Source organism: Leopardus geoffroyi, chromosome D1 (assembly GCF_018350155.1).
Source record: "Leopardus geoffroyi isolate Oge1 chromosome D1, O.geoffroyi_Oge1_pat1.0, whole genome shotgun sequence".
NCBI classification, from domain to species: Eukaryota; Metazoa; Chordata; class Mammalia; order Carnivora; family Felidae; genus Leopardus; species Leopardus geoffroyi.
The window spans coordinates 18,616,620-18,639,023 of NC_059329.1; the positions used below are offsets into that span (position 1 = coordinate 18,616,620).

Here is a 22,404-nt window from a genome sequence, read left to right on the forward strand (position 1 = left end):
CCAACCCAGAAGCTCTCTGAACCTCGTCCTTTTGAGATTTTATGGGCACGTCATTACATAGGCATGATTGATGAAATCATTGACCATTGGTGATTGAACTTGTAAACTCAGACATGATTGCAAGGGGTTTGTTATAAATAACAAGACACTCTTGTCATCGTGATGGCTGTGGAGCTATTTCAGGAACCAAGAACAAAAGACCAAACACTATAACAAAAGATTCTTCCATTATTCTTACTGCTTAGGAAATTCCAAGGTTTGGAGGAGTTAAGTGTTAGCAATGGGGACCAAGACCAAATATGTATTTCCTATTATAAATCACAGTATCATGCTTCTACTCAGTCAGTTACTATCTTTTTTTTTATTAAAAAAATTTTTTTTAATGTTTATTTTATTATTTTTGAGACAGAGAGAGACAGAACATGAACGGGGAAGGGGCAGAGAGAGAGGGAGACACAGAATCGGAAGCAGGCTCCAGGCTCTGAGCCATCAGCCCAGAGCCCGACGCGGGGCTCGAACTCACGGACTGCGATATCATGACCTGAGCCGAAGTCAGACGCTTAACCGACTGAGCCACCCAGGCGCCCCAGTCAGTTACTATCTTAATATCTCTCTAATCTAGCCACTTCTCTCCATCCCTACTGCTACTACCTTGAATCAAGCTGCCATCTTTCTGGCCTCAATTGCTGGAGAAACTTCCCAATCAGTACCCTCCCCTTCAGTCCCTGGGATATCCTCTATACCTCTCCTATCATATCTGAAATAACAGTTCTTTTTTTTTTAATTTTTAAAAATGTTTTTTATTTATTTTTGATACACAGAGAAAGAGAGAGAGAGAGCATGAGTGGGAGAGGGGCAGAGAGAGAGGGAGACACAGAATCGGAAGCAGGCTCCAGGCTCCGAGCCGTCAGCACAGAGCCCGACGCGGGGCTCGAACTCACAGATTGTGAGATCATGACCTGAGCCGAAGTCGGACGCTCAACCGACTGAGCCACCCAGGTGCCCCTGAAATGATAGTTCTTAAACCTAAGTCTTATTATGTATTTCTCTTCTTAAAATCTTTCCAATCGCTTCCCATAATATTCAAGATAAAAGTAAAGTCTTAAGATGGTGTGATAGACAAAACAATGCCTTCCACTCCCAAGATGCCCCTATCCTAATCCCTAGAACCTGTGAATGTTACCTTACATGGCAGAAGGAACCTTGCAAAAGTTGACTAATGTAAGGATCTTGAGATGGTAAGATTCTCCTGGATTATCTGGGTGGGCCCAACGTAATCACAAGCTCCTTACAAGAGAAAAGCAGAAGTGAGGAGAGTCAGAGAAGAAGATGGAAACAGAGTTTTGAGTGATGGGGTCTGAATGTGGAGGAGGGTGTCACAGCTCATGGAGTACAGACAGCCCCTCAAAGCTGGAAGAGGCAAGGAACGTTATTGTCCCCTGGTGCCTCTAGAAGAAATGCAGCCAACACCTTGATTTTGCCCTCAAAAGTCTCATTTTGGACTTTTGATCTTCAGGAGTATAAGATAGTACATTTGTGTTATTTTCAGCCATGCATTGTGTGGTGATTTGTTCTAGCAGTCATAGAAGACCAATACAGATGGCTTTCATCACCTGGCCCTTGCTTATTTCTCTTGTTCCATCTGTCACCAAGACCCTGCTTTCTCTGAACCCTGTCCCTTTGGGATTTTATTCCATAGGCGTGATTGATGAAATCATTGACAATTGGTGATTGAACGCATGCTCCAGTCTATGCTTCATCCCTTTTCAATGATTTGTAGCTCCCAACAAGCAGGGTCCTTAGTTTATGCTTTTTTTCTATGATCGTTTTCCTTGCCCCTTGCCTTCTCTCCTTTGTCTTACTACCTTTTCAGCCTGGGCTTTGATGCAAGTTTCTCTGGGAAAACTTCACTGACTACTAGGACTGGGTTTGGTGCCCTTGCTATAGACGGATCCCCTTGCCACTTGTTTGTAGCACTGTTAAATGCTTAACACACCGTATTCCTGAATTGTCCGGTTTGTAGTTATCTCAGAGCTTAGCATATATGTCAACAAATGTTTGCAGAATGATCTTTCACTGGAAGTAGTGTAGCAGAGCTTGGCTAACTACAGATGCTACAGTTACTAAGATACAGAGATACTATAGAATGGACCTTTACAGTGGTTGAGGAAAGGGACCCTATCATTTGAAATGTCCTACATAAACACTACCCATCCCTTACATTAAGGTAAGTCAACTCCTGTGTATCTGCTAAGTCGATAGATAGATAGATAGATAGATAGATAGATAGATAGATAGATATACATTAAACATACATAATTTTTAGGGGCACCTGGGTGGCTCAGTTGGTTGAGTGTCCGACTTCGGCTCAGGTCATGATCTCGTGGTTCCTGAGTTCGAGCCCCACATTGGACTTGCTGCTGTCAGCCTGTCAGCGCAGAGCTCATTTCAGATCTTCTGTCCCCCTCTCTCTGCCCTCCCAGCTTGTGCTCTCCCCCCCAAAATAAAGATTTAAATGAATATATAGAATTTTTAAATATATAATCAGCTTTATTGAGATATCATTTATACGCGATATAATTCATTCATTTGAATTCAATGGTTTTCAGTAAACTCAGTTGTACCACCATCCCCACAATAAATTTTAGATCATTTTCATCACCCCCAAAAGAAACCCTGTGCCAATTATCATTGCCTTCCAAGTCCCTCAGCCCCAGGCAGCCCTCAATTTATTTTCTGTCTCTACAGATTTGCCCATTCTGGAAATTTCATATAAATGCAATCACATAATCTACGGTCATTTGTCACTGGCTTCTTTCACATTTTTAAATCTGTTCATCAGTTGATGGACATTAATGTTGTTTCCACTTTGGGGTTATTATGAATAAGAAAGCATAAGTCTTTGTTTTTCTTTTAACTTTGTTCTTCTTTTTTTAAGATTGTAATTGGCTATTCTGGGCCCCTGGCATTTCCATATGAACAATAAGTTTAGCTTCTCAATTTCTGCAAAGAAGTAGTTCGAAGTAGGATAGGGTTTGTGTTGAATCTGTGTAGGTACTCACAGCTATTCATTTTCTTCCAAGTATTGCTTTAGCTGCATCCCATAAGTTTTGGAATGTCGTGTTTTTGTTTTCATTCACCTCAAAGTACTTTCTAATTTCCCTTCTTTTTTTAATGCTTATTTATTTTTGAGGGAGACAGAGCATGAACAGGGGAGGAGCAGAGAGAAAGGGAGACACAGAATTCCAAGCAGGCTCCAGGCTCTGAGCCATTAGCACAGAACCCGACGCGGGGCTTGAACCCACAAACTGCGAGATCATGACCTGAGCCGAACTCGGAAGCTTAACCAACTGAGCCACCCAGGTACCCCTCTAATTTCCCTTTTGATCTCTTCTTTGAACCATTCGTTACTTGGAGTGCATAGCTCAATTTCTGCATATTTGTGAATTTCTCAAATTTCCTTGTCACTGATTTCTAGTTCCATTCCATTGTGGTCAGAGAATGTACACTATACGGTTATTATTTCAATACTTTTAAACTTGTTGAGTCCCATTTTATGGCTTCACATATAAGCTTTCCTGGAGTATGTTTCATGTACTTTGAGAAGAATGTGCTTTCTGCTAATTTTGGTCGACTGTTTTATGGATGTTTGTTAGGGTTGTTTCATTGATAGGATTGCTCTCAAGCCTTCTCTTTTCTCATTGATCTTCTGACTAGTTGTTCTATCCATTATGGAAAGCGGGATGTTGAATATTATTATTCAATTGTTTGTTTTCCTTTTAGTTCTTCAGTTTTTGGTTCATGTATCTTGAGGGTCTGTTTTCAAGTGGACAAATGATTGTAATTGTACCTTGATGATCGACTGATGCTTTTATCATTATAAAACGTTCCTCTTTATCTCTGGTAATGCTTTTTTGTTTTAAATTTTATTTTGCCTGATTGTATTATAGCCACTTCAGCCTTCTTATGGTTTCTGTCTTAATGACATATATTTTTCCGTCCTTTTGCTTTCCACCTCCTTGTGTCTTTGAATCTCAAGTATCGGTCCCGTAGATGCACATTGATACGTATTGCTTTATTAATAAAATCTGAAAATCTCTGCTTCTTCATTGGATTGTTTGTTCATATTTAGTGTTGGATTTGCATCTGCTATTTTACATTTTGTCTTCCATCCGTCTCATATGTTTTTTTTTTAATTTTTTTAGTGTTTATTTACTTTTGAGAGAGAGACAGAGTGAGCAGGGGAGGAGCAGAGAAAGAGGGAGACACAGAATTGGAAGCAGGCTCCAGGCTCTGAGCTGTCAGCATGGAACCTGACACAGGGCTTGAACTCACAAACTGTGAGATCATGACCTGAGCCGAAGTCGGACGCTTAACCGACTGAGCCACCCAGATGCCCCCGTCTCATATCTTTTTTGTTCCTCTGTACTTCGTTTATGTTCAGTGAATATATTTTAATTTAACATTTTGGTTCCTTTAATTTTTTTCACCATACTGCTTTGAGTTATTTTGCTGGTGGTTGCTCCAGGGCTTACCATATGTATCATAACTTATCAGAACTAATTTTATTAACTTAATTTCAGCGAAAAAAACTTACTCCTGTATGAACTATTCCTTCCTCCTCACTTTTGGTGATTATTGTTATACATGTTGCACCTATACGTGCTACAAACCCAAATATACATTGCTGTAATGACTATTTTATATAACTTTATGTCTATTTAAAAGGCTGATAAAAGAAAAGAGATCAGTTATATATTCATACAGTTTCTTATATTAGCCTTATTTTCTATTTCTGGCCTTATTCATTTTTTTCTGTGGATCAGAACATCCATTGGTGTCATTTTATTACTATCGTACAGCTTTGCTCCCACCAGCCTCCTTTGTGCTGTTATTATCAAGTACATTGTATTTCTATATGTTATAGGCCCAACCATACAATTTGATAGATACCAGTTTATACAAGTGCGTTTTAAGTCAGTTAAGAGGAGAAAGAACACAGAGGCATTGATATTGTCTTTTAAAATTACATAATTTGGGGCGCCTGGGTGGCTCAGTCGGTTAAGCGGCCGACTTCAGTTCAGGTCATGATCTCACAGTCCCTGAGTTCGAGCCCCGCGTCGGGCTCTGGGCTGACGGCTCAGAGCCTGGAGCCTGCTTCTGATTCTGTGTCTCCCTCTCTCTGCCCCTTCCCCACTCATGCTCTGTCTCTCTCTGTCTCTCAAAAATGAATAAATGTTAAAAAAAATTTTTTAAATAAATAAAATTACATAATTATCTTTACAGATGCTCTTTGTTTTCATTGCATGGATTTGAATTACTGCTTGGGGTCACTTGCTTTCATCCTGAAGAAGTTCCTTTATTATTTCTTGAATCCAGAGGGGAAGGAAACCTGGAAGAGGGCGGTTTCTTGCAACAGTGAGCAGCAAAGGGAAAAACGGAGAATTGGGTGAAATCAAACAGGCAAATGACTGGCCAGCTACTCCACAGCACTTGCGTATTGCTTTACCAGAAATTTGAATAGGTCTGCTTTACTGATTCATCGAATTTCTCCTACTTGCCAGACGTGGGTCTTGGAGGTTTTCAAATGTATATTAAGTTAATCTTTACAGAATGACACGATTACATAAGAGTTAAGAGCTTGGGTGTTTATTCTGGTAGAGATGAATTCAAATTTCGAACATACCGCCTAAAAAGGCTGTGAGCTTAGAAAAGTTACTTAACCTTGTCAAGTCTCATTTACCAATCGATAACACCATAGAATGTGCCAGAGAGCTGCGTGATGGTCACATGAGAAAGTGCATGTAAAATGTTTATCCTCCCACACAAATGCTCAGTCAATAGCAAGCTTGAAAAAACACAGCAATATTGGATTGTGGTTTTGACCGTGATAGGGTACAGCTGTCAAACTCATTTTTATATTGTAAACAATGATAAATCTGAACAAAATGTATGAAGCAACACTTTTCAAGCTTTAGACAAGATATATAGGAGGGATTTGATCCCTTGAAGAATAAAAACACATCAGGTGGGCTCCATATTCACTACAGCTTTCTGCGTGGGATTTGTTTACAAACTGTAGCATTAGACGGAGAAAGAAAAGATGGAGGAAACAGAGACTGAAGGTGGAGGTGGGGGTCACCAAGAGAAAACAAGTGAAAAAAAAATGAACAGAGCCTTTGGCGTTTCATTATAGACAACATCGAGTGATCTAAACAAAAAAGAATACCCATTTTGCACACTTTCCAATTCATTTTATGAGGCCAGAATTACTCTGACATCAAAATAAGAGAACGACACTACAATGAAAGGAAATGACAAATAAGTAACTTTCACAGACATAAGAGAAAAAACATTGCATGAAATATTAGCACACTGGATCTAGCACTATATAAGTCATGACTAAGTAGGTTGTACACAGGCATGCAAAGTTGGTTCAATTGAAATCAATCAATGTAATTTACCACGTTAGAAGAGTAAAGGAGAGGGGCGCCTGGGTGGCTCAGTCGGTTAAGCACGAGCTTTGGTTCAGGTCATGATCTCGTGGTTCATGAGTTTGACACCCATGTCAGGCCCTATGCTGTCAGCTCAGAGCCTGGAGCCTGCTTCGAATTCTTTGTCTCCCACTCTCTCTCTCTCTCTCTCTGCCCCTCCTCTACTCACGCTCTCTCTCTCTCTCCCTCTCTCAAAAATAAAATAAACATTAAAAAAAAAAGAAGTATAAAGGAGAAAATCATAAGATTAGCTCAATAGATGCAGCACAAGAATTTGACAAAATCCAGCTAAAACTTTCAGCAAACTAGAAAAAGATGGGAACATCCTCAATCTGATAAAGGGCAACTATAAAAACCCATAGTTAACATCATACTTAATGGTAAACAACTAAAGGCTTTCCCCCAAAGACTGGAAACTAGCAAGGTTGTCTGTTCTTACAATTCTATTAGTATTAGCTAGTGGAAAAGGTGTGGAAAGAAATTTTAAAACAAAACAGGAGACTTATTGGGGTGCCTGGGTGGCTCAGTCGATTAAGCGGCTGACTTTGGCTCAGGTCATGATCTCGTGGTTTGTGAGTTTGAGCCCGTGTTGGGCTCTGTGCTGACAGCTTGGAGCCTGGAGCCTGCTTTGGATTCTGCGTCTCCCCCATCTCTGCCCCTCCCCTGCTCACACTCTGTCTCTCTCTCTCTCTCCCTCTCTTAAAAATAAATAAACATTAACAAAAAATCTTAGAGAAGACTTACAGATTATAAAGAAAGTTGTAAAAGTCCTTTATTCACAGACAACATGATAATGCGCTTGGAAAATGATTCTAAAAATCTACCCCCAAAACTCAAACTTAATAGAAATAAGGGAATTTAGTGAGGTCAGAGGATACGGTATCAACATAAAAAAAAAAACCTCTAATGAATATTTATATACTAGCAATAAACAACTGGAGATAACTTTTCAAACTATTATAACAGTATTAAGAAAGATCCTTGGGGATCAGTTTAATGAGCGACATGCATGATCTCTGCATTGAGAACTATTGAGAATTGAAAGGCCTGAATGGGGGAGCCTGGGTGGCTCAGTCGGTTGAGCATCAGACTCTTGGTTTTGGCTCAGGTCATGATCTCACCAGTTTCCTGAGTTTGAGCCCTGAGTCAGGCCCTGCACCGACCGTGGGGAGCCTGCTTGGAATTCTCCCTCGCTCTCTGCCCCTCCCCCGCTCGTGCTCTCTCTGTCTCTCTCAAATAAACTCTTTCGAAATAAATAAACTTAAAAAACATACTGAAAGGCTTACATAATGGAGAGAGAGACCATGATGGCAGATGACTCACCATGTTGGGGGGACTGGGGAAATGGCATTGCTGCACGTTATTTGTGGTTACTTTTTCTAAATACTGTTTAAGCTATTACATAATAATAGGATACTACCAATAGCTACCACTTGTTAGTGCCAGGTGTGACTAACAAATTCCTAAAAGGGCAGCTCTCGGCTCTTCTCCTCCGGGAAACTCCTTCTGGTTCATAGGATCAATGACAAACTCCTCTGGTATTCACAGGCCGTCCACTATTAGCTCCGAGATTCCTTTCTATGTTCACCTCCCACGTTCTGCCACACATACATCCTATACTCCAGCCACACTGGATTCTCCAGGCAACTGAAGAATTTTTTTTTTCTTCCATCTTCCAGGTACACGTATTCACGCCACGAAGGAAGCCACACTTGATACAAGCGGACAGTGATGGTTATGCTCCCATCTAACATAGCTTGCTTACATTTACGGCCAGACTGATGTCCTACCTGATGTGCACTCCAAGTAAAAGTGGTTAATGTCGACCAGGAGCTTCTCAGGATTCCAAGCTTTGAATGCTAAATTTCCTTCTTTTACCAGCACTCCTGATTTTATAAACAATGAACCCCATCAACCCCAGCATTCCCCAAATCTCCGGGTAACTTGGGTTTAGTAGGATTTCATCAGAATCCAGATATGTTATGTATCTATTTTCAAATGTTTATTTATTTTTGAGGCGGGGGAAGGGAAGAGAGAGAGGGAGAGAGAGAACCCCAAGCAGGCTTTGTGCCATTAGCGCAGAGCCCAACATGGGGCTTGATCTCCTGAACCGTGAGATCATGACCTGAGTCATGAGTCATGCAACCAAGAGTCTGATGCTCAACCGACTGAGCCACCGGATCCAGACATTTTAAATAAGGTTTTGAAGCATCCTGGCATAGGACCAACAGCTCAGGCCACTCCAAAGCCCCACAGCCAAATGGCCTGCAAAGTTCGCCCAGTGACTCACTTAAGGTTTTGACCTTCACGTCTTGACTCGTGATATTCCCTTCTTTTTAGATGACTCTTCACCCCACCCCACCAGCCATCCTTAGCCGTGGACTGGTTCCCACAACTTAAAATACTTAGTACAGTGTGGGGCAGTTTAAGTACTTAAGGTATGATAAGTAGTTGCTGACTGAACCAGAGAAGAAAAATGGTTCACTGACACCAATCCCAGAAGAGAGAATAAATGGATGCATTTGATTCAGAGTAAAGACAAACGGAGATAAAATGTGTGTTTAAACAATGCAGGCAACTCCCCTTAATTGGCAGCCTTCTTCGGAAGCAGATTGTCGTAATAAACCAAACCCGCAATCATTCCAATTTTAGGGAATTCAGAGAAATTTGTTGGATATTTATTTGTTTCTTCTATTGTTTACTTATAGAATTACAAAGTTTTTTAGTATATAGATGTTCAGGGAAGCTTCAAATTGTTTTTCTTTTTTATTCTACTATTGTCTATTACAGCCAAAGGAGAGTTTTGAAACTGACTATACAAAGAGCCTCAAATCTATTGTTTTATATTTGTTCATTTGATACGGGGTGTTATCATATATTCAGGGCTGGCTTCATGGGCATACGCCCTATACAGTCACATAGGGTCTCCCACTTAGAAGGGCCCTGTACTTGGTTTAATGCTCTACTCTTGCTGTCTCGAAAGTCTCGTTAACTTTGAACATTTTCGTTTTGCAAAGGGCCCTGCAAATTATGTTACCAGACCTGCACATATCCCCTCATTCTCCACCATTCCCTCCCCTCCATGCACTTCTGTAGCTATAAGGCAATCCCAATGGCTAGAGAGAGCTGGAAAGCACGTGGAATCCTGAGACAGTTAGGAACCAGGAACAAGCCCCAAGGGAAAAAACACTGTGCATCCCGGTTGCTTTCTGTTGGCTGCTATAGCTAAACGGCTGCTCTTATCAGAGCAAATCCAGGATGCTGCTAGAATGGGCGCTGTGAACAAGCCGGATTAAAACAGAGGGGTCCAGCTCCAAACTCACCCATGAGCTGCTTGAGTTGCATTATTGACCAATCAATCAGGATGAAGCATTTTTTTTCTTTCCTTCATTGGCATATTGGGAGGGGGAACCTGGGCAGGAACTTTATACAAGCAGGGCCTCCCCATTGCTACGGGTGGCCGGCCTAGGTACTTTCTGGTAGAGCCGTGTCTCCCCTCACCTCTGTCTGTAACCACCCTGCCTTTGATTTTTGGGTCTGGCCTCGTTTCAGGTTCAAGAACCCAACTGCAATAACAATACTGGAGGTTGCATTTTCTCAATTCTCCAACCTTTGGGATGTCCTCTCAGTCCTCCCCCTACAATCTCTAGTAGGAAAGTCTGGAGACTTCTAAGCTAGTCCACGCTTCCCATTCTGCATATGAGAAAACTACCATCCAGGGAGACAAGATCATCCAGCCACCACTTAAATAATTTGAATGAATGAAGTTAGGGCAGGATACAGGATAAGGGGCGGTTCCTATCTCAGATGGAGCCTTGGTCTCGTTGCAGGCAGAGTTCCATGTCCCCAACCTCTCTCCCCTGTTTTTCCATCTCCATTTCAATACCACAGACTCTGGAAAATTGAGCCCTGCATCAGGCTCCTCATTGGCAGTGTGGGGCCTACACGGGATTTTCGCTTTCTGCCCCTCCACTGCTCGCGCTCTCTCTGTCTTAAAATAGATAAATAAAAACTAAAAAAAAAAGAAAGAAAGAAAGAAAGAAAGAAAGAAAGAAAGAAAGAAAGAAAATACTTCCTCTTTATAAAGAACAGAAATCGGCTCTGCTAATGCCAAACATGGGAATTAATCCCCTACAAAATGACAAAAAACTCTCTTTCTACCCATAACAGCTTTTCTTTTCTTTTTTCTTTTAATTTTCTTTTTTCTTTTTTAAAATTTACATTCAAATTTAGTTAGCATATAATGAAACAATGATTTCAGGAGTAGATTCCTTAATGCCCCTGACCCATTTAGCCCATCCCCCCTCCCACACCCCCTCCAGTAACCCTCTGTTTGTTCTCCATATGTAAGAGTCTCTTCTGTTTTGTCCCCCTCCCTGTTTTTATATTCTTTTTGTTTCCCTTCCTTTATGTCATCTGTCTTATCTCTTAAAGTCCTCATATGAGTGAAGTCATAGGATTTTTGTCTCTCTCTGACTGACTAATTTCACTTGGCATAATACCCTCCAGTTCCATCCACGTAGTCGCAAATGGCAAGATTTCATTCTTTTTGATTGCCGAGTAATACTCCATTGTATATATAAACCACATCTTCTTTATCCATTCATCCATCGATGGACATTTGGACTCTTTCCATACTTTGGCTATTGTTGATAGTGATGCTATAAACATGGGGGTGCATGTGTCCCTTCAAAACAGCACACCCGTATCCCTTGGATAAATACCTAGTAGTGCAATTGCTGGGTCGTAGGGTAGTTCTATTTTTAGTTTTTTGAGGAACCTCCATACTGTTTTCCAGAGTGGCTGCACCAGCTTGCATTGCCACCAACAATGCAAAAGAGATTCTCTTTCTCTGCATCCTCACCAACATCTATTGTTGCCTGAGATGTTAATGTTAGCCATTCTGACAGGTGTGAGGTGGTATCTCGTTGTGGGTTTGATTTGTATTTCCCTGGTGATGAGTGATGTGGAGCATTTTTTCCTGTGTCGGTTGGCCATCTGGATGTCTTCCTTAGAGAAGTGTCTATTCATTTCTTTTGCCCATTTCTTCACTGGATTATTTGTTTTTTGGATGTTGAGTTTGATAAGTTCTTTACAGATTTTGGATACTAACCCTTTGTCCGATATGTCATTTGCAAATATCTTCTCCCATTCTGTCAGTTGCTTTTTGGTTTTGCTGATTGTTTCCTTTGCTATGCAGAAGGTTTTTATTTTGATGAGGTCCCAGTAGTTCATTTTTGCTTTTGTTTCCCTTGCTTAAGGAGATGTGTTGAGTAAGAAGCTGCTGCAGCCAAGATCAAAGAGGTTTTTTCCTGCTTTCTTCTCAAGGATTTTGATGGCTTCCTGTCTTACATTGAGGTCTTTCATCCATTTTGAGTTAATTTTTGTGTGTGGTGTAAGAAAGTGGTCCAGGTTCATTCTTCTGCATGTCACTGTCCAGTTTTCCCAGCACCACTTGCTGAAGAGACTGTCTTGATTCCATTGCATATTCTTTCCTACTTTGTCAAAGATTAGCTGGCCATACGTTTGTGGGTCCCTTTCTGGGTTCTCTATTCTGTTCCATTGATCTGAGTGTCTGTTCTTGTGCCAGTACCATACTGTCTTGATGATTACAACTTTGTAGTATAGCTTGAAGTCTGGGATTGTGATGCCTCCCGCTTTGGTTTTCTTTTTCAAGATTGCTTTGGCTTTCCGGGGTCTTTTCTGGTTCCATACAAATTTGAGGATTATTTGTTCTAGCTCTGTGAAGAATGCTGGTGGTATTTTGATAGGTATTGCATTGAATATGTAGATTGATTTGGGTAGTATTGACATTTTAACAATATTTGTTCTTCCTATCCAGGAGCATGGAATTTTTTTCCATTTGTGTGTGTGTGTGTGTGTGTGTGTGTGTGTGTGTGTGTGTCTTCTTCTTCTTTTGTGTGTGTGTGTGTTATCAATTTCTTTCATAAGCTTTCTATAGTTTTCAAGTGTATAGATTTTTCACCTCTTTGGTTAGATTTATTCCTAGGTATTTTATAGTTTTTTATGCAACTGTAAATGAGATCGATTCCTTGATTTCTCTTTCTGTCACTTCATTTTTGGTGTATAGGAATGCAAACGATTTCTGCGCATTGAATCCTGCAACTTTGCTGCAACTTTGCTGAATTCCTGCAACTTTATATATCCTGCAACTTTGCTGAATTCATGAATCAATTCTAGCAGCTTTTTGGTGGAATATTTGGGTTTTCCATATAGAGTATAATGTCATCTGCAAAGGGTGAAAGTTTGACCTCCTCCTGGCTGATTTGGGTGCCTTTTATTTCTTTGTGCTGTCTGATTGCAGAGGCTAAGACTTCCAATACTATGTTGAATAACAGTGGCGAGAGTGGACATCCCTGTCTTGTTCTTGACCTTATGGGAAAGCTCTTAGTTTTTCCCCATTGAGGATGATATTAGCGTTGGGTCGTTCGTATATGGCTTTTATGATCTCGAGGTATGTTCCTTCTATCCCTACTTTCTTGAGGGTTTTATCAAGAAAGGATGCTGTATTTTGTCAAATGCTTTCTCTGCATCTAGTGAGAGGATCATATGGTTCTTGTCCCTTCTTTTATTGATGTGATGAATCACGTTAATTGTTTTGTGGATATTGAACCAGCCCTGCATCCCAGGTATAAATCCCACTTGGTCGTGGTGAATAATTTTTTTAATGTATTGTTGGATCCAGTTGGCTAATATCTTGTTGAGGATTTTTGCATCCATGTTCATCAGGGAAATTGGTCTATAGTTCTCCTTTTTAGTGGGGTCTCTGTCTGGTTTTGGAATCAAGGTAATGCTGGCTTCACAGAAAGAGTTTAGAAGTTTTCCTTCCATTTCTATTTTTTGGAACAGTTTCAAGAGAATAGTGGTAACTCTTCCTTAAATGTTTGGTAGAATTCCCCTTGAAAGCCATCTGGCCCTGGACTCTTGTTTTTTGGCAGATTTTTGATTACCAATTCAATTTCCTTACTGGTTATGGGTCTGTTCAAATTTTCTATATCTTCCTTTTTCAGTTTTGGTAGTGTATATGTTTCTAGGAATTTGTCCATTTCTTCCAGATTGCCCATTTTATTGGCATATAATTGCTCATAATATTATTATTGTTTTTATTTCTGTTGTGTTGGTTGTGATCTCTCTCTCCTCATTCATTCTTGATTTTATTTATTTGGGTCCTTTCCTTTTCCTTCTTGATCAAACTGGCTAGTGGTTTATCAATTTTGTTAATTCTTTCAAAGAACCAGCTTCTGGTTTCATTGATCTGTTCTACTGTTTGTTTTTTGGTTTTTGTTTTTTTGTTTTTGTTTTTGTTTTTGTTTTTTTTGGTTTAGATAGCATTAATTTCTGCTCTAATCTTTATTATTTCCTGTCTTCTGCTGGTTTGGGGTTTTATTTGCTGTTCTTTTTCCAGCTCCTAAGGCGTAAGGTTAGGTCATGTATCTGAGATCTTTCTTCCTTCTTTAGGAAGGCCTAGATTGCTATATACTTTCCTCTTATGACTGCCTTTGCTGCGTCCCAGAGGTTTTGGGTTGTGGTGTTATCATTTTCATTGACTTCCATATACTTTAATTTCCTCTTTAACTGCTTGGCTAGCCCATTCATTCCTTAGTAGGATGTTATTCAGTCTCCAAGTATCTGTTACATTTCCAAATTTTTTCTTGTGGTTGATTTCAAGTTTCATAGCGTTGTGGTCTGAAAATATGCACAGTATGATTTCGATCTTTTTGTACTTACTTAGGGCTGATTTGTGTCCCAGTATATGGTCTATTCTGGAGAACGTTCCATGTGCACTGGAGAAGAATGTATATTCTGCTGCTTTAGCATGAAATGTTCTGAATATATCTGTTAAGTCCATCTGGCCCAGTGTGTCATTCGAAGCCATTGTTTCCTTGTTGATTTTTTGATTAAATGATCTGTCCATTGCTGTGAGTGGGGTGTTTAAGTCTCCTACTATTAAAGTATTACTATCGATGAGTTTCTTTATGTTTGTGATTAATTGATTTATATTTGGGTGCCTCCACATTTGGTGCATAAATGTTTACAGTTGTTAAGTCTTCTTGGTCTACAGACCCTTTGACTATGATGTAATGCCCTTCTGCATCCCTTGATACAGTCTTTATTTTAAAGTCTAGATTGTCTGATATAAATATGGCTACTCTGGCTTTCTTTTGTTGACCACTAGCATGATAGATGGTTCTCCATCCCCTTACTTTCAATCTGAAGGTGTCTTTAGGTCTAAAGTGGGTCTCTTGTAAACAGCATACAGATGGATCTTGTTTTCTTATCCATTCTGCCCATAACAGCTTTTCAAATACAGTAAAACCTCGGGTTGTGAGTAACTTGCTCTTCAAGTGTTTCGCAAGATGAGCAAACATTTCTAATAAATTTCAACTTGATAAATGAGCGATGTCTTCTTACAATACGAGTAGTACGTGATGCCGAACATCACATGATCTCAACTGAGCCAATGGTTCCTCCCTCTCTCTCTCTCTCTATTTTTCTGTGGGATTGTGGGTAATCATCTCCCATGCTCAGATGCTGGGTCTCAGGCTGCAGTATTTGGCAGAAACTGGTGATTTTTCAGACCATTAGAGGGTGTCCACAATGGGTACTAGTGTATTTTTTGTCACTTCGAAGCATCAATGGACAGTCCTTTGCTTTTCCAAACAAGAGTGAGCTTAGGAATATTTTATTTCATTCTAGGTCCAGCTTCCTGCAGATATAGACCCTTTCCTCTGCTGCCTTATTGCCAGTTACATTAAATACACTATATGACAAGAGTTTATTAATACTGTACTGTAGTCAACATCCATGGGAGCGTATACAATGGCCCCCCGTGCAGAAAAAGACTGAAAAGAAAGGCGGTAAGAAGAAGGAGAGGATTACGGTGGAAGTTGAGAAGGAAACCACCGAGAAGTATTTGAGTGTATTCGAGTGGCCAAAATTGCACAATTTTGTAATACGTCTACATGTACATCTCATCTGCCGAGGAGGAGAAGGAAAAGGCGGAGGAAACCCTCACCTCAAGTGACACCAGGGAGATGCGTAAAATGTGGGAAACAGTGCAAAATTTTGTAGAAAAGCACCACCCGAATAAGGCTGTAGCAGTGCAAGTGACGAATCTGTTTGACAATGCAATATCGCATTTCCAGGAAATCTTCAGAAGGAGGCAATAGCAAGTGTCATTGGATAGATTCCTTATTAAGTTTGCATGAAAAGAAAAGGATTCCGTTGAGCCAATAGATAGCAGTGATTCCGGTAGTGGTAGTGAAATTCGTCCTACACTAAACCCTCCCCTCTCTTGTCTCCCTCACACCAGCCATGAAGGTTTTCAAAGGTGAGTGCGGGGCGCCTGGGTGGCGCAGTCGGTTAAGCGTCCGACTTCAGCCAGGTCACGATCTCGCGGTCCGTGAGTTCGAGCCCCGCGTCGGGCTCTGGGCTGATGGCTCAGAGCCTGGAGCCTGTTTCTGATTCTGTGTCTCCCTCTCTCTCTGCCCCTCCCCCGTTCATGCTCTGTCTCTCTCTGTCCCAAAAATAAATAAACGTTGAAAAAAAAAAATTAAAAAAAAAAAGGTGAGTGCAGGTTAGTTTGTTTTTCTTTATACCTTGTATTTCTTTACTATTTTTCATTATATTACAGTATCATAATTGTTTTTATATGAATATTTTGGGGTTGTGGAACGAATCATCTGAGTTTCCATTATCTCTTATGGGGAAATTTGCTTTGATATACAAGTGCTTTGAATGACAAGCATGTGTCTGGATCGAATTATGCTCACAAACCAAGGTTTTACTGTAATTGCAATTAATTTTACTTTCACCACGCCTTTCCCAGAGGCTGTTTGGATTTTCTTCTAGTTGAACACCCAGTCGTCTGCAATGCTCCAGAGTGAGCAGTTTCTAAGCGCCTTCCTATCCTCATCTGTTCCGTCTTGTTAACCTCAGAGCCATTAAAAAGTGAGATGCTAGGGGCGCCTGCTGGCTCAGTCAGTTGAGGGTCCAACTTCGGCTCAGGTCATGATCTCACTGTTCATGAGTTTGAGCCCCACATTGGGCTCTGTGCTGACAGCTCAGAGCCTGCAGCCTGCTTCAGATTCTGTGTCTTCCTCTCTTTGCTCCTCCCTGCTTGCACTCCGTCTCTCTCTCTCTCTCTCTCTCAAAAATAAATAAAGGTTAAAAAAAAAAAAAGTGGGATTCTACTCCTGAAGCCAAGACTATGCTGTATGTTAACTAACTTAAGAATAAACACACACACACACACACACACACCAAACCTAGGGTCCATTAATCCCTTCTTGCCTCATAAAAAAATAATAATAACTTAAAACTAATAAAAACAAACAAAATCCTTGGGTTATGAAACGGAAATAGGGCAAAGCAAAAGTATCATGGTGTGTGTTTTGTTTTATTTTAATTTGCTGATTAAAAAGTGTGTGATAAGGTTCTAGGACCAGAAAGACTGGCTAAGATTGTAGGAGAGAAGTATGTGTCTAAGTCAGGCTTTTGGTTGCAAGTGAGAATACCCAACTGAGAGTAGCTTCAGCAAATATGAGCATATGTTGATCAAAGAACAATAAGTCCTCTCTCTTCTCCTTAAGTTCCAGTTGGAAAAGTTCCAGGAAAGGGCTCTGATTGGTCAAATTGGGTCATTGCCTACCTCTGGGTCCAGGTCAGACGAGGAAAGCTCTACTTGGATCACACAGCTGGAGGAGTGGGTCAGAGCGTTACCAGGAGGAAGGTGAATATTCCTCCCAGAAGGGAAAGTTGCTGGGCAAACAGAAACAGATGTGCCCTACAGTGGGTGAGCCAAAAATTCCAATAGAGGAAAAGTAGAGACAACGACGATATAAGAATAGAGTTGATAAGATACATTTTTTTTTTAAGGTAAACAAGTAATGAAATAAAATGTTGAGTGTATTGAATTCTTATTTGATACGTACTAAAATGAAATTTAGGATTTTGTGGTGGAAAAGAATTAGAGTCATGTAAGTACATCTTTTGTTAGGTTCTAAAACCCGTGCTGAGTTCATAGGTGTAAGAAGGTGCTTTGAAAATTCAAACGGAAACAACTTGCGACCACTTGAAAGTGGACCAATGCCGACTGCTGAGGTGGGAGAACCTGGCTGAAAGACCCTGTCATTCTCCTGTCCTTGGCAGTGCTCCCTGGGAAGAGGCATGTGCTGTGGGCAGACATTCGCACTGCATTTCTAATGCACTGTTTTCTTGAGCACTGGGGAAACCCAGAGAGGGACACTTCATTTGTCCAATTAAAGATGGGCTTTCATTAAGCGCCACCCCAGAGCCCGCAGACCAAAAGGCATATATGCATTAGTGGCTGTCCAGAGCTAATAAGACAGCTAAAATGACACCAAGCAGGACCACGGAGTGGCTCTAGTTTCCTTGCGGTTGGAATCTGTTGAGTTAACAGCCCAGATCTGACCACACAGGCCTGGAACAGCGTGCAAGAGAGCCAGTGGGAGGAAGTTAGCCAATGTTGGATCGAAACCTTCTAAGAAAATGTGCCAGCAAGGGGGCAGGGGAGACCCTTGCCAAGAGAAAGCTTGTCTCCTGTGACGGTTTCTCATGGAGACATGACGCATTGGCTGACCAAGTGCTCCCACTGGCCCAGCAAAAATGCGTCCTGCTTCTCCAAGCCCACAGAACAATTCCTCTTCCTCCTTGAGCTGAAAAAAGGTCAGCATGGCTGCCCAGGAGATAATCGTGACCTGGGGCTCTTCAGATAGCTTGTCCTGTTCTCTCAGAGGGCTTTGGTTGTTTACACAAAATGGAAAAACAGGTAAAAATAAAAGGTTTTGATACGTCACTTTCCAAAGGGAACTACTGAGGGCTTTTTAAAAAACCAATCAGCAACATTTATTAAGCAGCTACTATCTGCAAAGTACTGTGCGAACTAACCTGTTGCAAATTCACAGGAGTGAGGTATCATTTAGCCATACACATGAGATTAACTATTTCCTAACCAATACGCCTGAGCCTATATATCAGATGAATATGCTCTTCCTCAGAACAATTCCTTCTTAGTCCAGTTGTATTGTCCGTAGAAAGAATTTTCGAAAAATCTTTTCTTTGGGCATCACCTCTAGATCCCATGGCATAGTCTTTTGAATAGTTTCTTTTTATTTTTTTTTTTAACATTTATTTATTATCGAGAGACAGAGAGACACAGAGCGTGAGCAGGGCAGGGGTAGAGAGAGGTAGAATCCAAAGCCGGCTCCAGGCTCTGAGCAATCAGCACAGAGCCCGACGCAGGGCTCGAACTCACAAACTGTGAGATCATGACCTGAGCCGAAGTCGGTCACCCAACTGACTGAGCCACCCAGGCGCCCCTCTTTTGGATATTTTCAATGTTGCAAAGCTAGTGCGGGTAGAGGCAAGATAAAACAGAGATGTATTGTCTGATAAAGAAGAAATCAAGTCCACACAAAGACCAGTATGTGAATGCTCAGACAGCTTTGAACTAGAAACAGCTCAAGTGTGGATCACCGATGAATGGAGAAACAACTATGATATATCTACCCGGTGACTAATAACTCCACCACAAAAAAGAATGGGGTCCTGATACAGGCCACCACACGGATGAACCCTAAAAACATCATGCTAAGTGGAATAAGCCAGTCACAAAGGATCATACATCGTATGATCCCATTTATAAGGAATACTCAGAAAAGGCAGGTCTATAGAGACAGAAAGTCAACTACAGGTTGTCAGGGCTAAGGGTGGAAATGGGTGATGGAGGTGTCCTAAAAATTGGATGGTGGTGACTTTTGCACAACTCTGTGACTTTACTAAAAATCATTGAAAATGCACACTTACAATGGGTGAGTTTTATTATATGTAAATTATACCTTAATCATTCCATAAAAAAGAATTCTTTAAAAAACTTCTTGAAACAATTCTTTTAAAAAAAAAAACTTTAAAAATGAAGTGTGAGGATGGTAAAATATCCCTACGGATGTGGGGGTGACTTGGGAACCAGATCCAAAGTAAATGCAGTACATGGAGAGAGCTAGAAACCACCCCTCTCCCCCGCCCCCACCCCGCCACCTTGCAAAGTTCCAAAATCAGTTGAGCAATTGCAGCACCTTGGGAATGAGTGCCTATCACCTCCCAGGCTAAGGGAGGTGATGTCAATTCTCATTTGCATACAGACTCATGGGCACGGCTCCTGTAGGGCTATAACCATTACAGAGCTAATGCTCTTCCCCAAGCTTGCGATCCACGGTGGAGATACGCGATCTATAGAAGTACTGTCATCTACCAATAAACAAAGAAAAATAAATTCGTTAATGTCAAACTAGTAAAAGCCCTTTTTTTCCCTCTTTTCTAAATTTTTTTTTTTAACGTTTATTTTTGATACAGAGAGAGACAGAGCATGAATGGGGGAGGGGCAGAGAGAGAGGGAGACACAGAATCGGAAACAGCCTCCAGGCTCTGAGCCATCAGCCCAGAGCCCGACACGGGGCTCGAACTCACGGACCGTGAGATTGTGACCTGAGCTGAAGTTGGCCGCTTAACCGCCTGAGCCACCCAGGCGCCCCTTTCCCTCTTTTCAAAGTGCGAGTTGACAGCTGAGTAAGAGATAGGCTCCCCACCTCCCCCCATGGCTAATTTGCAAAATCCCTACATACAGGAGTAAGAAAAAGCAGTTACAAGGAGGAGAGAAAGTCTCCAAATGTGGGAACATATTGTTCTCTCTTCCAGCCTCCCCTCCCTGAAATGTTACTGTAGTAACGGGCAACCTTCCTCTCAAGTACTTTTGCCCCACGTCCAAGAGAAATAGCACCAGGATTGATACTGGATCTTCAAAGTCACAAATATATAGAAATAAATTCAAGCCCTAGTTCAAATGAATGACTGCATGTTAGATGTCAGCTGACACGGGGTTGAAATCTGTCTCTCTTTGGCTTCAGTCCCCATTTCCCTGTAGAGCTGAAGTTGGCAACCTGAAATTTTTCTCTGGTGGTTGCACCAATGGCATCTCTCTCTCTGCCAACCTCGGTTTCTTGTCTTGAGATTTCTTTCTTGGAGGTCCGAATGATTTTCCCCTTGTGCCCTGAAGGATAAACCCACACGGGGTGGCTATGACACCGAGCTCTGTGCCAGGATGCAGAAGTCCTATTAAGGATTTTGTAGGTCCAGTTTTGTATGATTTTGAGAAGTTTAGCACAGTGGGGAACTGGCCTTGTTAATTACTCAGATAAATGCTAATTGACCTATAAAATGCAGGATGAAGTTGTTAAGATCTGCTCCAACTGGCTTTATGGAAAGACGGAGGGGCTCAGGCTGTGGCTACAGCTCTCCTGAGGGAGGCAGGCAGCTACGTGTCACAAAACCAGATGGCCTTTCCATGTCATTGAAGGGCCTCTTAAGGATATCTGAAGGATAAGAAGAGGCTCAGTTAAAGTACACTGTGGCGAACCAAGCTCCTTAACACATTCTAGCCAGTTGAAACCTAATATCGAAACAAAACACCAAGCTACAAGTCACCAAGAGGGAAGTCCAGGGTAAAAACATTTGGAGGACCAAGCCTAGGACTTGGGAAGCTGTCACTGAATATTCTCACTGTTACTGGGCGAGCAACAGGCAATTCTAGTGTATTTTAGCAGGTCTGGTAGGAGGGGGCGCTCAGCGCTTAGTTGTTAAAAGTTTAGCTAGGAAGCAAGTGTGAATGCATCATTACCACACGTGAGCACATTCCATGGTATTATGTTAAACTGTTTCATGTTTGTGTCAGTTTTGCAATATAAATATTCAAAGGACACTGACTCTCTCCTCTTGAACTCAATTGCTAGTATTTAGCATAGATTCTACAAGGATGCTTGAACAATATTATCGGATTTTGCTGACTTTTATACAGGTCAGCAAGCTCAGCTGAAGAGTTAGAAAAACACAGCCTCTCATCCCAGTAAAATAAATTATGCGAGCCAAGAGTGCCTCCCAGATTTGTCATATAAATTAGCAGTAAAAAAAAAAAAAAATATATCTCCCAGACAAACTAAGCCTCGAATCTAATCCCCATGTCGGTCACCTCTTTTCTAATTATCACTAAAGCATGACTTAGCTGGATGAACCATAGCTCAAGAGGGAGCATTAAAGTGCAGACATTAGCCATGATGACTTCTCCCAGGCACCGAATAGAGTGGAAATGTATCTCTAAGACTGAGCAGTGGCCTGAAGATATTCTAGATTTGTGTTAAGGACTGACGATCAAAAGCAAGGAGAATCAAACCAGTACCCAAAGGCAGATAAGAGGGAGCCTGCAATCTACAAGGTGCAGTGTTAAGACCCAGTGAACTTCAAGAAAGACAAATGGTTCTACCAAGAACCAACCCATATCCATTTTCCAAGGCTCCAAAAGCCTGAAACACACGGGTCAGCCTGCACAAGCCAAGAAACCATATGTGAGTCATGACAAGAACATTAGGGAACGAACAAGGGGAAGGAAATGTTGGACTCAAAGAAAGAAGAGGGAGAGGGGAGGAAAATGTTTTGGGCAGATGATTTGCAACTGGGTCTTAATTTATAAAGGTGACTGAGTGACAACACAGAGAGGTCAATGCCTTTGAAAGACGTTTTGTTACTTACAACTCCCAAGGGAAGGGGATCACGCCATGCGTGGAACCTATAAGTGTTCCTAGAAGTGGAACCTATCTATACTCACAACCCAAGACTTTTGAAACTTTAAATCCATAGACAAACAAAGGAAGGCGAATCTAATTAGAACTATACCTATAATGAATATTTAGATGATGAAAAAATATGTAATTAGATCTGGCAGTGATGAATCAAGGAAGACTTTCTGGAGAGAATCATTTGTATGAGGTTTTGAAAGAGTATTGATAAAGGGGGGCAGGGATTCTGGGAAGAGGAAAAT

At 41.2% G+C, this 22,404-nt stretch overlaps 1 long non-coding RNA gene across 1 annotated transcript; it reads left to right on the forward strand.

Moving 5' to 3' along the window:
* The first annotated feature begins 1,228 nt into the window (after nt 1-1,228).
* On the forward strand, nt 1,229-8,326 carry LOC123602367. Its single transcript, XR_006714463.1, has 2 exons — nt 1,229-2,227; nt 8,174-8,326. It is a non-coding gene; the product is annotated as an uncharacterized LOC123602367 (long non-coding RNA).
* Nucleotides 8,327-22,404: the final 14,078 nt, after the last annotated feature.